At 31.6% G+C, this 16,803-nt stretch overlaps 1 long non-coding RNA gene across 8 annotated transcripts in view; it reads right to left on the bottom strand.

Moving 5' to 3' along the window:
* Window positions 1-16,803, bottom strand: part of LOC146992863 (uncharacterized) — a 47,699-nt gene that overhangs the window by 18,327 nt on the left and 12,569 nt on the right. The gene's annotated exons all lie outside the window — the stretch shown is intronic.

Here is a 16,803-nt window from a genome sequence, read left to right as displayed (position 1 = left end):
CAGACAGACAGACAGCTGCACGGGCTTAACCGCGGCAAAATATGATCGCGAAAAATCTTCTTTTTAAAATTTATTTAAAATATTTTCGAAAAAAAAAATATTTTACTTTACAAATAAATGTTTTTCGGTACATATGTTTTTTTAAAACATTTTTAAACAGAGATGCAGAAGAATAATAGGTATTGTTATTTTTGTGTGCAGATATGCGTGCGTGATGAACTAAAAAATGATTTTGAAGGTTTCGTGGCATATTTATCCTCTCAAAAATATGCAACTTGCTCAACTTTTCGATTTTATTAAATTAAATAAGGCCTATCGATTTTTTTTTTTTTTTTAAGCACTGACAATGAAAGCTGTTATGTTCTATTTTTGCGTTTTTATCCCAAAGCGCGTTAGCCCAGAAGGGCTATTAATTTTGTTTTCGCATTTTGCGTTGAACTGTTTCTACCGAATATTATCACTGTGTGTTATATTTAAAGATATTTAATAATAAAGAATCAGCATAAATATACATATGTTTAACGTACATAACATTTATGCAGATACTGTGATAAAACAACGGTACCTACAGCTATGAAATTTTGAATATGTACGTCACCACCCGAATATGGGCATCTGAAAGCTCAAATTTGTAATTTGTTTTATTAACTATTTAACATTTTGTAAAGCATTTATGTGTTTTTGATTAAGAAACTCGACGATTTCTAAGCGAGCAATGGCAACACTGTTCGGCGCAAGACTGTCTATCGGAAATTCTAAAGATATGCTCTTCTTTTAAATGTTTTGTCATATTGCTGCTTAAGAGAGAAGACAGTTGGGATGTACAAAATTTAAAGACCGCATGTCTGTTGATTTTGAAAATTCATTTCCAATGAATTTAACAATTGTTTTCAGTTGGCGAGAGGTATACATCTCTGTTGTACACTATTATTGGTAACCTTTAATTGTTGGTTATTTGTTACATTTTTTTGTCTTTCATATTGCCCTGGCTGCATTGGAAATTTCGTGGTTTTCCTCGTGTGTATACGAGCCAGTACAATTACACTAATGAATCATATCACTTAAATAATGTGAATAATTATAGAATTATTATATAAGTGTAGAATAATTGGGATGGTTGTTATGTTCACGAGTTGTGTGTAAATGTAATTAATTAATGAAGATTTCAGCAGCGGCCTGGCGGTAAAGTGTGTGAGCACTGGTAGTTCTGTCCGAAGTTCGAATCCCGCTAATGTGCCGGTTGCTTGTTATGTTCACGAGTTGTGTGTAAATGCATAGCTTTGTGTGATTATGTCATTAATTAATGAAGGGTTCAGCAGCGGCCTGGCGGAAAAGTGTGTGAGCACTGGTAGTTCATCTCATTACACATATACTAGCTATGCATATATACATACATTATAGACAGGGGTGTAACTAGAATTCTTGGTCCCGTATGCAAAATAATTTCCTGGGTCCATAAACCAATAAATTTAATGTGCTTAAAAATAAAAATTAAACTAAAGAAAAAAACGTGAAAAGTAAAAAAAAAAATCAAGGATTCCTGGAGCCTATGTTTTCATGATTTTTATCACATCTGGATTAATTGTTAAAAAATAAAAGCACGTTCTTAGGGAACCATTTGAAAGTTATGTAATATGAAGAAAGAATAAAAAGGAAAATATTTCCCCTTTGCTAACTGGTGAAATGCAAATTTGCTTTAGTCTGGGTATTTGACGTCAGATGATTTTATTTCTGTAATTTAAGACTTTTTGTGTGCGTGCGTGTGAGTGATAGGTAATTGATATTCACAGACAAGATAATTGATAAACGTACAGAAAAAATATTACATCAATAGATAGTACTCTGTGATTTACTCAACTTACAAACATAATTTATGCAATAATATACAAGTAATAAATAAGAACTTTTATGATGTAAATGATACATTTGTTAAATATAAAACATATTTATCATAAACTTCATAAAGAAAACTATTTGAATATACAATTTTAGTAGAAAATATGTAATATTTTTGTTGTCCTTTTAAAAATCCTTTTGGTACACTAAACTACTTGAATACATCCTTTTTATAAAAAAACATGAATGCTAAAGATTTTTCCTGTTTCTTTTTAATTTTCCCTCAGCCCGTACTGCTGTTCTTCTCTAATCCCCCCCTCAATAAGTGTAATTATAACACTGGTGACCGAAATTCATCATAAAGACAAAAATCTTTTTTATTAAAATTTATGTCTCCTAACCTCCATTTCCGCAAAATTATTTATCAATACCTGGACGTCCATTTTCACAGCCATGTCAACTTCAATGCTCAATAGTGATAGGTTTAACAACCGATCTTGTATCATAGTGTTTCTTAAATATGTTTTTATTATTGAAAATGACCTCTCTCTCGTGGCTTTGGTTACAGATAATGAATGATAAATACAATACAAGTTAATTGCACTCTCGATTAACTGCTTGTCATGTCATAGTATTTTACCATTGCTAATTTAGCTAAATCCTTAACGGATTTCAAATTTTGGATATCTGTTCTGAAAGTATTTATAAATAATAAAAGTTGTACTTCCAGTACATTAGCAAAGTCTTATTTATATTTTTTCTGTATTTTTGAAACATTATTAATAATTTCCGTATTTGTTAACAATGACAAATACGGAAATTTAAGTTTAAAAAATGAAAACATCATTGCGATTTTTGTTATTCCAGTCATTCTGTATTTTAACTGAGTATTTAAAATGTCGAGAGCAGCATAAAAAACTGTTACTTTAAAAGACATTTCGGAATTTTCAAGCCTGTTATCCTCACATAACTCATCAATATTTTCTTGTCTTTATTTTCTTCTATTTTTCAAATTTAGTTTCTATGTCCCATTTATTTTATATACAAAAATTTGTATATAAATGTATTTGTATTTTTGTGAATATACAAAAATTGTATATTGAAAACTCTGCTTCTTTCATAATGTCTTCAAACTTCTTTCTCATATCTTGAATATTAATAGAAACGCTTTTTACATGTTGGTGAGCTCCATTCAAGTTGATTGATTTTCGATTTTCGAGTCGATTGATTGATTATAGATCCTGCAGATACAGCGCAGGACGTGTTTCTTTTTAATTTTTGGCATTTTGCCAGAAATGTTTAATAATTTGTAGTTAAGCTCATCGACACAACGTATATTTCAAGATGAGAACTCACACTCTGTCACATGGATTTTAAAAGTAGTACACATAAATACTTGTTTTATACTTTCCTAAACAAGTATAACGTTTCTTCATAATTAGTTAAAATAAAGTTGTATGAAACAAGTTTTGCGTACTTTGCAGAGAAATGCGCAAAACTTCATTTAATGAAAATAGGTTTGTGGTGGATCAAAAAGCAAAAATCAGATAGGAAATGCAGATATATTTTAGGAGCATTGATATTTATGATTATTGTTATCTGCTTTATTTGCATCTTGAAAAACTATTAATGTCTCAGAATAATGACCTCAGATTTCCAGTTTTTACGCTGCTTATAAATTAAGCAGTATCAATAATCACTATCATTAATTTATTAAAGACAAAAATATAAAAAAATAAATATAATGTATGGGAACATATATTAACGGAAGCTATTTATGTCTTAGAAAAGTTATGCAGTGGTTCTGAAATGAAAGATAGTAATGTACAAAGGGATTATATGAGTGAAAATCGCTTCATTTATTATTAAAACGTATTAAATAAAGTTTTTAATTTGCGAAAATTATTGAAATATTGCAATAACGGAGGAGAATTCTTTTCTGAAATATTCCATTCGTTTGTGTGGTGAAAATAGCAATGTAATTCGCGTTCTTTCAAATGTTCAAATGCAACTTAAAACTATTAGGTCCAACACTGCCATTGATATGCTTAATTTTTTCAGTAATTAATTTATCGAAATTTATGAAGTAGTATATACTTTTAGTTGTGTGATACCATTTTTATTATCATTATTATATTATTATTGACGGTTTCACGTACTGAAGGCTGTAGAAAGTAAATTAAAAGCAAAAGTAAAGTAAATTGTAAAATTTAATTTCAAATAACAATTAGAAAGGCGTTCTTGCCCTTCGGCTTAATAGTGTAAATAACAGAGAAAAAATATATCTGCCTTTAACTTTGCCATTTTGTAATGTCAATCGTAATTCTAAATCCAAACTTTTTCTGTCCCTAACCACAGCAGTACTTTTGAAACCACTATGAAGCAACAGAACTCTAATAAATCTCAGACTTCTGATAATTATAGTGTGATTAACAGTTCAACCTCAATATTACAATACAATATAGAGAAAGCACCAATCCAGACACTTCAATATGAAATTCAAAACCTACGAAATTAATGCACAAATGCTACCCTAAACATTAAAACAATGTGACACGTTCATGTAAAATAAATAACTAGTAAAGCTCCAATATAAAGCAACATGTGAAAAGGGATGGACAAATTATAACATTCAAGTATTTCTAGTGGAAATAAAGTTGATATAAAACAAAAATTACCAGCCACAGATGTCTTTTTGCTCTGCATTATTCATCTGTTCTTTTTCTTTCACGATATCATGTTCTGCATTCCAAGAGTGCACAAAAATGATCACAAATTACACTAGAAGGGACCAAAAGGGGAAAAAAGGAATCATTAGATTTTAACTACTTTGATATTAAAGAATAATTATACACAAAGAGAAATATCTAATATTGTTTCTTAATATATAAAACTTCAAGAGTCGCCTTCTTTGTTTTAAACTCCAGCAATGTGCTACATTGTTACTAAAAGCATGACTGCAATCAATAGAAAAGCTGATTTTCCTAATACGACAGAAGTACAGTAAGCGAAAGGGGTTTTTAATATATGGTTACAACATGAATAATGAAAGAAAAAAAAATTAGACAGTTATTACGGATACACAGAATAAAAGGGATAATGATCTTCGAGAAGAGTAAATATTTGCAGTGCTGGTAGAAAGATGGCACCAAAAGACAAAGAGCAGGTAATTTTAAATCACAAATAAACAAAATAAACTTTACTGCTAGCTTTGAAGCAGGTGTTATATATTAGACTATCTTAATTCACACACATAATTAGTGACATAACAGATCAAAATAGAGTAATCAAACTCGCAATACATTAATATTAAAAGAGCTATACATATATACTTTTAAAGATTTTTTTTAAAAAAGGGCACAAAAACACCTCTCCAAAACCAGACTTGGAAGAACAATCTTGGAAACAAAAGTCGTATACCATAAAAGAAATATTTCATTCAGAATTTTAACGTAAGAACCGTTTCTAATTTTAAGTTCTCTACTTAGGTACTCTCATCCATGAGAGAGGACAGTTTAGTCCGATATACCAGAAATTATCTTGAAATATTACCAGGTGACTTTAATGTAATTATAGAAATATTTCACTCAGGGAAAGAACATACTGTGTAGCTGCCCGGGTTCGAGCCCAGATTTAATATAGCAAGCTAAAACACATCAAATGCCATTGAAAGACACAGCATTTTGAAATGTTTCAGAAAATTTAAATGCTATTTCGTGGAAGAGCTATTGCAATTACCTACATACTAAAATTTTGACCAAAAATTCAAGAAAACTAAGATACTCCTTTTTCTTTCGAAGGAATCAAAGTCATATACTAACGTAGGGATGCTCAACCTATTGTACTATGAAACCTACACATAGGAATGAAATTTTGTCAGCTATGTCAGATGTCCAATACCGAGAAATTCCGTAAATTGTAGAATAGAACCTGCGTCTGAAAACAGACGAAAGGTAGAACATTATTCAAATACTTTACCTTTAGCCTTGAAGCAGGTGTTCTATATTAAACTGTGTTAATTCACATACAGAATTAGTAATATAATAGCTCAAAATATTTTAAGAACCAAACACGCATTAAATAAACATTAAAAAATCTATATACATTTATTAGTGTTATGATGGTTTATTCTGAAATATTATAAGGTCACTTTCAAAGAAATGATAGAACTTTTCACTCAGGGAAGGGACATTCTGTCTGTCTGCCCAGGTTCCATCCCAGCTTCTGTTACAAAAGTTTCATACAAGAATTTTAAAAATCCAGAAACGAAACTTATGAAGAAATTATTGAACATACCTGGTTCTATGATTTAGCCATTCTTACAGACACAGTAACTAAATCTTAAATTTGAGGGAGGGGGCGAGAGAACTAAACTAAAGTCTTTGAATTAAAGGGTATTATAAATTCATTTTAAATCAAAATTAATTTTCTGAAAATATTACACAAATATGAGGAATATACATTTTTACCATAATGTAATGTACGTTTTGCCCCTTTGAAATTCTGGAGAACTAAGGGGTGAAATATAAGAAAACTGAAAGAATCATTTGGAAAATCTCATCAAGCTTAAATTAGTTTCTAAATTAGATGTTTTGAGTGTATTTAAAATTAGGCTAACTACTTCATTCACTTCAAACCCATTACATAATACTAGTATTTAAGAAAAATGGTAAAAGATTGCAAATATGTTAAATAACAATTCTATTGATCTAGAAATGGAAATAACTGATTTTCATCCTAATTAAGATCAACAATATCACAAAAAGCCATTTGAATAGTCCTAGAACAGAAACATCATGAACAGTTAAAATTTTAAAAAGATAAATTCCTGCTTCCAATCTACTTAAAAATGTGAAAGAGGATTTTCAAGAATGAACTTGTTAAAATCAATGTTTAGATACAGGATAACAAATCAACATCCCAACGACTGCAAGGATTTAGCCATAACATCGCATGTATCAGAGGCAAAAAAAAAACTCGCAGAAGAAATGCAGTGTTAAATTTCACATTAAAATACGATTTCCCTGTATTTAACTTTCATCTTGCTGAATTTTTTGTAAATAATACAAAGAGTATACCTTTTCTTTAACATATTATACCACACATTTTTATACTTTGTGTAATGTATTTATAACTGAAATATTAAAACTGCACTATATACATGTGCTTGCCAAAATTTTATAAAATCAAAATTGGCTCCCTTTAAGTTAAAGTTGCACATAACTGCACTAAGGGACGGAATCCAATTTTATTTCTTTGAATTTGGTTTCATTTTCATATAAAAAGAAGAGTTAAAAATAGGGTTATCTAATTTTGTTATCTAGGTAACAAAATTTAAACACACATTTTCAGTAAAAATTACAGAATAAAAGATTTTGTTTCTCTGAAGATGCAACACCTCGCTATTCCAGGTATGGTACAGACTGCATACTGTCAGAAAGAAATTCCTTTCTTAAACAGGGAATCCATATACTTTAATCTGTTTTTACACAAGTACTGTTTATGACTAATGGTCCAGGAGTAAAATACTTTATAGTTAATCCATCTAAATTTTTATTATTTCCGGTCATCTGTATAGACTGTTTATTTATCACGACTAAACTACCAATCTGCATTCTAGATACCTCATATGATTCTTCAAGTTACATTTCGTAGCCTATCATTTCTAATACAGCAGGTACTTGCTGAGCGCAGACTTGTAAAGCGTGATTTCGCGTATAGCAGTACCTTACAGGATTCCATTTAATTTCTCCTCTGCTAGAATTTCATTCATACGTAGTACAACATTCATCCATCAACACCAGAAAGAATTTATCTGCTACTTTAAACAATTTCCATAGACTGAAAATGAAGTTAAAAAAAATCTTACAAATCTCAAATGCACAGCATTCCGAAGAATTTTCACATATGGAAGATAGAGAAGTCAAACAATGAATCAGAAAATTACAAAAGAAGAATTGGGTGCTTATAAAACCCCTTGATAATAAAAGCGCTCATTACGAGAAACAGCTTTTAACTGAAGATTAGATGAAGGAATCGTTAAATAACAGAGAAGCAATGTCTGATCTTCTAGCGGAGATGGACACAATTAAAGAAAAAAACGGACACTTTAAAAGAGCTACTGGGAAATATGTGCTCTTTACAGCGACATGGTTACAGTTGCATCAGTCATTCTTATAAGCAAAAGACATCAGCTTTTTCAAAAAATAATTCTGTCATGTATTTGCCAAGAGAACGAAAACAAGTCCTAAAGAAACTTTCAGAGTGCTTTTCAAAACCAAGTTGAAAGTTAGTCTGCAGAATTTTACTTTGATAATAATAAAACATCTCTGATTTTATTTCAAAATGAATATTTTTTTATCGATTTTAAAGAGATCTTCGCAAATTGGTTCATAAAACTTCACAATATGCCAAAATTGTTCAGATTAGGGACAAAATATAATAAAGTATGCTTAAAACAGCTAAGAAAAAGCAAATTTTGAGCATCCTTAACAGAAGACAATTTGGCTCCACTAACTTTCTTTACGAGTATACATTAAATTTTTATTTACATTTCTTTTTTATTCAACACTTAACTTTCAATGGTTTTAAGAGAAACAGCACTTGATAGAGAGACTCTAAATTCGGAAAAAACTGAAAAATTGGTTTATACCCAGCCAGTGCAATTACACTGGCCTGTTGGGAAGAGAAGACCCCGTTGGACATGGAAAATATTAGGCCACACAGAGAGGAAAATGTTAAGCCTCCTCCTCGTAATGCGAAAGGAGGCCACTTGGGAAGAAATTACACCACAGCAGTACTTTTAAAACCACTAGGAAACAACAGAACTCTAACAAATCTCAGACTTCTGATAATTATAGTGTGATTAACAGTTCAACCTCACTTCGAATATTACAACACAATATAGAGAAAGCACCAATCCAGACACTTCAATATGAAATTCAAAACCTACGAAATTAATGCACAAATGCTACCCTAAACATTAAAACAATGTGACACGTTCATGTAAAATAAATAACTAGTAAAGCTCCAATATAAAGCAACATGTGAAAAGGGATGGACAAATTATAACATTCAAGTATTTCTAGTGGAAATAAAGTTGATATAAAACAAGAATTACCAGCCACAGATGTCTTTTTGCTCTGGATTATTCATCTGTTCTTTTTCTTTCACGATATCATGTTCTGCATTCCAAGAGTGCACAAAAATGATCACAAATTACACTAGAAGGGGCCAAAAGGGGAAAAAAGGAATCATTAGATTTTAACTACTTTGATATTAAAGAATAATTATACACAAAGAGAAATATCTAATATTGTTTCTTAATATATAAAACTTCAAGAGTCGCCTTCTTTGTTTTAAACTCCAGCAATGTGCTACATTGTTACTAAATGCATGACTGCAATCAACAGAAAAGCTGATTTTCCTAATACGACAGAAGTACAGTAAGAGAAAGGGTACAACATGAATGTAATATATGGGTACAGCATGAATAATGAAAGAAAAAAAAAAAAAATTAGACAGTTATTACGGATACACAGAATAAAACGGATAATGATCTTCGAGAAGAGTAAATATTTGCAGCGCTGGTAGAATGATGGCACCAAAAGACAAAGAGCAGGTAATTTTAAATCACAAATAAACAAAATAAACTTTACTGCTAGCTTTGAAGCAGGTGTTATATATTAGACTATCTTAATTCACACACATAATTAGTGACATAACAGATCAAAATAGAGTAATCAAACTCGCAATACATTAATATTAAAAGAGCTATACATATATACTTTTAAAGATTTTTTTTAAAAAAGGGCACAAAAACACCTCTCCAAAACCAGACTTGGAAGAACATCTTGGAAACAAAAGTCGTATACCATAAAAGAAATATTTCATTCAGAATTTTAACGTAAGAACCATTTCTAATTTTAAGTTCTCTACTTAGGTACTCTCATTCATGAGAGAGGACAGCTTAGTCCGATATACCAGAAATTATCTTGAAATATTACCAGGTGACTTTAATGTAATTATAGAAATATATCACTCAGGGAAAGAACATATTGTCTAGCTGCCAGGGTTCGAGCCCAGCTTTAATATAGCAAGCTAAAACACATCAAATGCCATTGAATGATACAGCATTTTGAAACGTTTCAAAAAATTTAAATGCAATTTCGTGGAAGAGCTATTGCAATTACCTACATACTAAAATTTTGACCAAAAATTCAAGAAAACTAAGATACTCCTTTTTCTTTCGAAGGAATCAAAGTCATATACTAATGTAGGGATGCTCAACCTATTGTACTATGAAACCTACACATAGGAATGAAATTTTGTCAGCTATTTGAGATGTCCAATACCGAGAAATTCCGTAAATTGTAGAATAGAACCTGCGTCTGAAAACAGACGAAAGGTAGAACATTATTCAAATACTTTACCTTTAGCCTTGAAGCAGGTGTTCTATATTAAACTGTGTTAATTCACATACAGAATTAGTAATATAATAGCTCAAAATATTTTAAGAACCAAACACGCATTAAATAAACATTAAAAAATCTATATACATTTATTAGTGTTATGAGGGTTTATTCTGAAATATTATAAGGTCACTTTCAAAGAAATGATAGAACTTTTCACTCAGGGAAGGGACATTCTGTCTGTCTGCCCAGGTTCCATCCCAGCTTCTGTTACAAAAGTTTCATACAAGAATTTTAAAAATCCAGAAACGAAACTTATGAAGAAATTATTGAACATACCTGGTTCTATGATTTAGCCATTCTTACAGACATAGTAACTAAATCTTAAATTTGAGGGAGGGGGCGAGAGAACTAAACTAAAGTCTTTGAATTAAAGGGTATTATAAATTCATTTTAAATCAAAATTAATGTTCTGAAAATATTACACAAATATGAGGAATATACATTTTTACCATAATGTAATGTACGTTTTGCCCCTTTGAAAATCTGGAGAACTAAGGGGTGAAATTAAGAAAACTGAAAGAATCATTTGGAAAATCTCATCAACCTTAAATTAGTTTCTAAATTAGATGTTTTGAGTGTATTTAAAATTAGGCTAACTACTTCATTCACTTCAAACCCATTACATAATACTAGTATTTAAGAAAAATGGTAAAAGATTGCAAATATGTTAAATAACAATTCTATTGATCTAGAAATGGAAATAACTGATTTTCATCCTAATTAAGATCAACAATATCACAAAAAGCCATTTGAATAGTCCTAGAACAGAAACATCATGAACAGTTAAAATTTTAAAAAGATAAATTCCTGCTTCCAATCTACTTAAAAATGTGAAAGAGGATTTTCAACAGTGAACTTGTTAAAATCAATGTTTAGATACAGGATAACAAATCAACATCCCAACGACCGCAAGGATTTAGCCATAACATCGCATGTATCAGAGGCAAAAAAAAAACTCGCAGAAGAAATGCATTGTTAAATTTCACATTAAAATACGATTTCCCTGTATTTAACTTTCATCTTGCTGAATTTTTTGTAAATAATACAAAGAGTATACCTTTTCTTTAACATATTATACTACACATTTTTAAACTTTGTGTAATGTATTTATAACTGAAATATTAAAACTGCACTATATACTTGTGCTTGCCAAAATTTTATAAAATCAAAATTGGCTCCCTTTAAGTTAAAGTTGCACATAACTGCACTAAGGGAAGGAATGCAATTTTATTTCTTTGTCTGTATTTGGTTTCATTTTCATATAAAAAGAGTTAAAAATAGGGTTATCTAATTTTGTTATCTAGGTAACAAAATTTAAACACACATTTTCAGTAAAAATTACAGAATAAAAGATTTTGTTTCCCTGAAGATGCAACACCTCGCTATTCCAGGTATAGTACAGACTGCATACTGTCAGAAAAGAAATTCCTTTCTTAAACAGGGAATCCATATACTTTAATCTGTTTTTACACAAGTACTGTTTATGACTAATAGTCCAGGAGTAAAATAATTTATAGTTAATCCATCTAAATTTTTATTATTTCCCGTCATCTGTATAGACTGTTTATTTATCACGACTAAACTACCAATCTGCATTCTAGATACCTCATATGATTCTTCAAGTCACGTTTCGTTCAGGCCTTTTAATTTTTAATATGGAAATTCTTCCTTTTTGAATTGCGTTATATACCAGGCTCTGTTTTATTTCAAATAAAATTTAAGAAGTAAACATTATTTGCCGATAGCTTTGAGGGAACGCTTTGATGATTAAAAATGTCTTATTGCAACATAATCTCTCTCCAAAAATTCAAAATATTTTAAAACGCCGCAAACTCTTCCAAGCCCGCATCTGTTAACATAATTAGTACCTAATTTACCTGCTGAAATCTACATGTGTGTGCAAATTAAATGCCCATCACTTGAAACTGTACGTTGCTAAAAACGAAGGATCAAATATTTCGAATCATAAATTCGTCACAATCAAGAATAACGCCATAATAAAAAAAAAACTGAATGATTTTTTTTTAAAGTACAAATTTGGTAAATTACTTTAGAAGTTCCAAAAACTCTTGATTTGGAATATTATTTTTCGTCCTATCTAACGGTACAAAAATCGTAATTCTGCACTGTTTAGAACAAGGATATGAGAGAAAATACATTACCCAACATTGTAAAATGCAGCACCAAGCAGGACAGGCCTAAAAATTACGCAAATTTCAAGGTAGACGCACCTCACCGAATTATGCGAATGATGTGAAATGTGCAGCTCTCCAACGCAGGTTGAAAAAGATATAAGGGAAGGAACCTGCAGAATGTTCAACTTTAGTGCCGTTATTTCTGCTAGGGAAATCATCGTACAAAATCTGTTCTTATCTTAGGGGACGCGTCTAATAGCAGAGAATGCCAGAATGGGTAGAACTCAGTACGCGTTATTTCGTTTAACTTTCTGTAATCAATACACGGCCTAGGATCCCTACCTGGTGCTTCAACAAGGATCATGGGTGAAGTATACTCAGAGGGTCCTGGTTCAATAATCTTGTATTTTAACATTTTTTCAATCTCGACTTTCAAGAAATCAAGAATTTCGTTCTGTCGATTTGTCATTCTATAAGGCTTATGCTGTACGCGTTTATCACTAATTAGTTCGATATCATGTTCGACTAAATTTGTTTTCCCTGGAATATTCGAAAATATAGCAGAAAACTTTACCAACAACTTTCCCAACTGCAGGATTTGTTCATCACTAAGTCTTTCTTTAAGATTATCTTTTGCTATTATTTCATTAAAATCAAACACATTGGGGTCGGTTAACATATAAGGAAAATCCTCCTCTAATTCCGAGGGTTCAATTATCTCCTCGTTGTCAAGGAGCACCATATTCAAAAGTTCAGGTCTCTTATGATAAGGTTTTAACATATTGATGTGATACACTTTATTCCCTTCCTGATTCCCTTCAAAACTAACCACATAGTTTGTTTCTGATAATCTTTTCTCTATTTTTCCCGGCCCTTTCCATTGAGGAGCGAGTTTATGGGGTTGGTTCACTGCTAATACTAATACAGAATCTCCTTGCTGGAATTCCCTTTTCACGGCATTTTTGTCATACCATTTCTTCCTTTTGTCTCTCACCTCTTCCATTTTCTCTGTAGCTAATTCTCTACTTTTCTTTAACCTATTGATTAATTCGAAAACATATTCTATTACGGTATCTTCTTTTTCCTGGGGATCTAACCATTTCTCATACAATAATGCGACAGGTGTTCTGAGGTTGGTCCGTACACTAATTCAGCTGGACTAAATCCTGTACTATCATGCGTTACTGTCCGCAGGGCAAAGAGAGCAGCAGGTAATTGTACTTCCCAATTTGGGGCAGCTTCAATACATAATACCTTTAAGACCCTTTTTATTGACCTATGGAACCGTTCTACAGGATTGCTCTGAGGGTGGTAAATCGAACTTCTGGAAATTTTTATACCAAACCTCTTCAAAAATTCAACGGTTAAGCGACTCATGAAAGATTTTCCTTGATCAGTTTGAACCTCCCTTGGAAAACCCATCCGACTAAATACCTGCAAGAGTGCACTTACAACAGATTTCGACGTTATATCCGGTACCGGGACGGCGTCAGGATATTTAGATGCTAAGCACATAACTGTAATAAGATATTTATTACCTTCAGTAGATGTAGGCATAGGCCCGCAAGCATCTACATTAACCTTACTAAAGACTTCAGATATCACAGGTACTATTACCAACGGTGCTTTCTTTTTGTCACTTGCTTTTCCTACACGTTGACAGGAGTCGCATGTTTTAACGAATTCCTCAATGTCTTTATAACAATTTGGCCAGAAAAAATGTCTTAGTAACCGGTCTTTTGTTTTCAGAACTCCTAAGTGACCTGAAGTTCCTTCATGACAAATTGCTTTAATTTTCTCTCTGAGGTTTTCTGGAACAACAATTAAATGTTCTTCTCCTCCTAACTTATTTACCTTCTTTTTTACTAAAACCCCATTTTTAATCCCATAACTTGTTTTACTTCCGCTTTTTACTAGTTCTAATAAAGGCGCAAGTTCTTTACTTTTTTGTTGTTCATCAATAAAAGTACTTGAGTCTATTTGAATCGCAGGACTTGTGGGGACACAAAGGTTGACAGGAGGTAATATCTCTCTGTTTTCAGACCTCTCATGAGCATCGTCCTCCTCTTCCAATTCTAAATCATTCTGCTCAGAATTTTGATTCGTCTCACTTAAATTTTCCGCTTCCTTAAATTGTCGTGCTTGAGATCGAGTAACGACCGCATTAACATTACCGACATACGACGAATAATTTTTCTCAATTCCTCTGAGAAGAGCCGCTGTCTGGTTGCCTAATATATATCGTCCTTGGTCTAAGTGGTCTCCTATAACAGCTGCTTTGGTGGTTACTGTACCCAAATCGCATTCAATATCTACTTCAGCAACATGTAAACAAGTCATATGATCATCCAACAAATGTCGAACCCACACGTGTTCTCCCTTCATTCGATCTATGTCTACATATTTCTGACAAATAATATCTACCGTTGCTCCTGTATCTCTTAGAATAGGTACTTCAAAACCATTTACTCTTCCATTTAACGTATAGGGATCTAACAGATTCTTCTCTGATCTCCCGCTTATCCGATACAAATCTGTCTTTTTAGTTTTAAAATTAGGGCACTGAGGACGTAAATGGTCAAAAGATCCACATTCATAGCACTGGAGTCTTTTTCTCCTATCAAAATTCGAGTCTGACTTTTTCCCAACATTGCGTGCATCATCATCTTTTTTAAATTGTGTACCTTGAGGGTTTTTTCTATTTTTGAAAACGTTACCAGTGGACTGAAAAACACCCATTTGTCTACCTGATATTTTCGTTTTCCCAACCATCGTCTTTTTCGCATCTTCAAATTCCTCTATTTTACCCACCAACTGTTTTGGTGAAGTGATCGTGGCCCATTCATCTATAAAATGTTCCTTAAACTCATTAGGCGTGCGCCTTTTAATCTGATCTACCAACATTAAATCCTTGAGTTGGTCAAATGTTTCGATTTTTAATCCCTTGAGCCACCCATCTAAAAATGTTTTAATTTCGTGATAAAAATCGTACCACGTAGAATCCGGATTTTTTTTAGTCTTAACAAGAAGTTGCCGAAACTTCTCCACACTTAACTTAAATCTTTTAAGTAGTAATTCTTTAATATGTTGGTAATCTCTAGCCTGTTCTTCAGGCTCCCTAGCAATTATATTATTTACCTCAACCGGAAGGACACCAATGAGATATGACACCCATTGATCCGTGGGCAATTTTAGAACTTTAGCTTGCCTCTCAAAAAGTTCTAAGAATAAACTGATATCATCAGTTTTTAAATTAAACTTGGGCATTAGTTTCTGAAAATTCTGATTAAATACCGTTTCACCTCCAGGTTTAGCAGATTCAGTGTTCTGTTTTGCTTTAAGGCATTCTAGTTCTAACTGTTGCTTTTCAATTTCTTTATTTTGTTGTAGTATCTGAAATTCCCTCTCCCTAGCTTCCTGTTCTAACTGTAATTCTTTCGCTTTTGTTTGCTTCTCTAAGTTTTCCTTTTCTATCCTATCAGTCATAATACTTTCTAACAAATTTTTAACAAATTCTTCCTCATAATTTTTACTATTCGTTATTAAATGTTTTAAATCTATCACTTTCATATCTTCTAAAGCTATTTCCCCAAGTTCTGAAGCGACAAGGAATAGATCCCTTTTCTTAGCTTTCCCCAAAAATGCCATTTTTACAAAAGTAATTGCTCAAAACAAATAAGAACTCAAATAGTTATTCACAAGTAATACACATAAAAATATATCAGAGATATAAAAAACACTTTCTTCTTTCTTACAAAATTAGGCAAATAAAAATAAAAGGTTAATAAAAGCATTAATCATTTTGGATTTATTTCCATTCAAACATAAAACGAATAAACAACCTTACTGAATACTTCGTATAAAAAATTAATAACAAATTCTTTTCATTTAGTACAGCCAGACAGAAAAAAAACCAGAGTGGCGCCAATAAATATAAACACCTTTAATTAACTATCGTTTCAGATACTTCCGTTAGCAACCACATGGCCAACGCAAATACTACGTAAATTCGATAGGCGCAGGTTTAAATCAGAACACTATTAGAACTTTTCTTTACTGCTCAAAGCTTTAAAATGTAAAATGAAATGATAAAATTTAACATTCTACTTCTCAGAAAATACGCATCCTATTAAAATACAGCACTGGTGTGCTTTCATGAGAAAACAAAAGTAACAAGTTTTTAATATATTCAACAACTTATTTCTTTCATAAGAATTTAACATAAATTTTCTTCTAATGACTTAGAAATGAAAATTGCAACTGATTTGAAATTGATATTGCACTGATGTGCTTTCACATATACACAAAATAAACAGTTCAGATTCTATCACACCAATTTATAGCGAAACGTTAAACAT

This window comes from Stegodyphus dumicola, chromosome X2 (assembly GCF_044657685.1).
Source record: "Stegodyphus dumicola isolate Sdum_Otavi_A_Nest chromosome X2, ASM4465768v1".
NCBI lineage: Eukaryota > Metazoa > Arthropoda > Arachnida > Araneae > Eresidae > Stegodyphus > Stegodyphus dumicola.
This window is presented reverse-complemented; position numbering and strand designations above follow the sequence as displayed.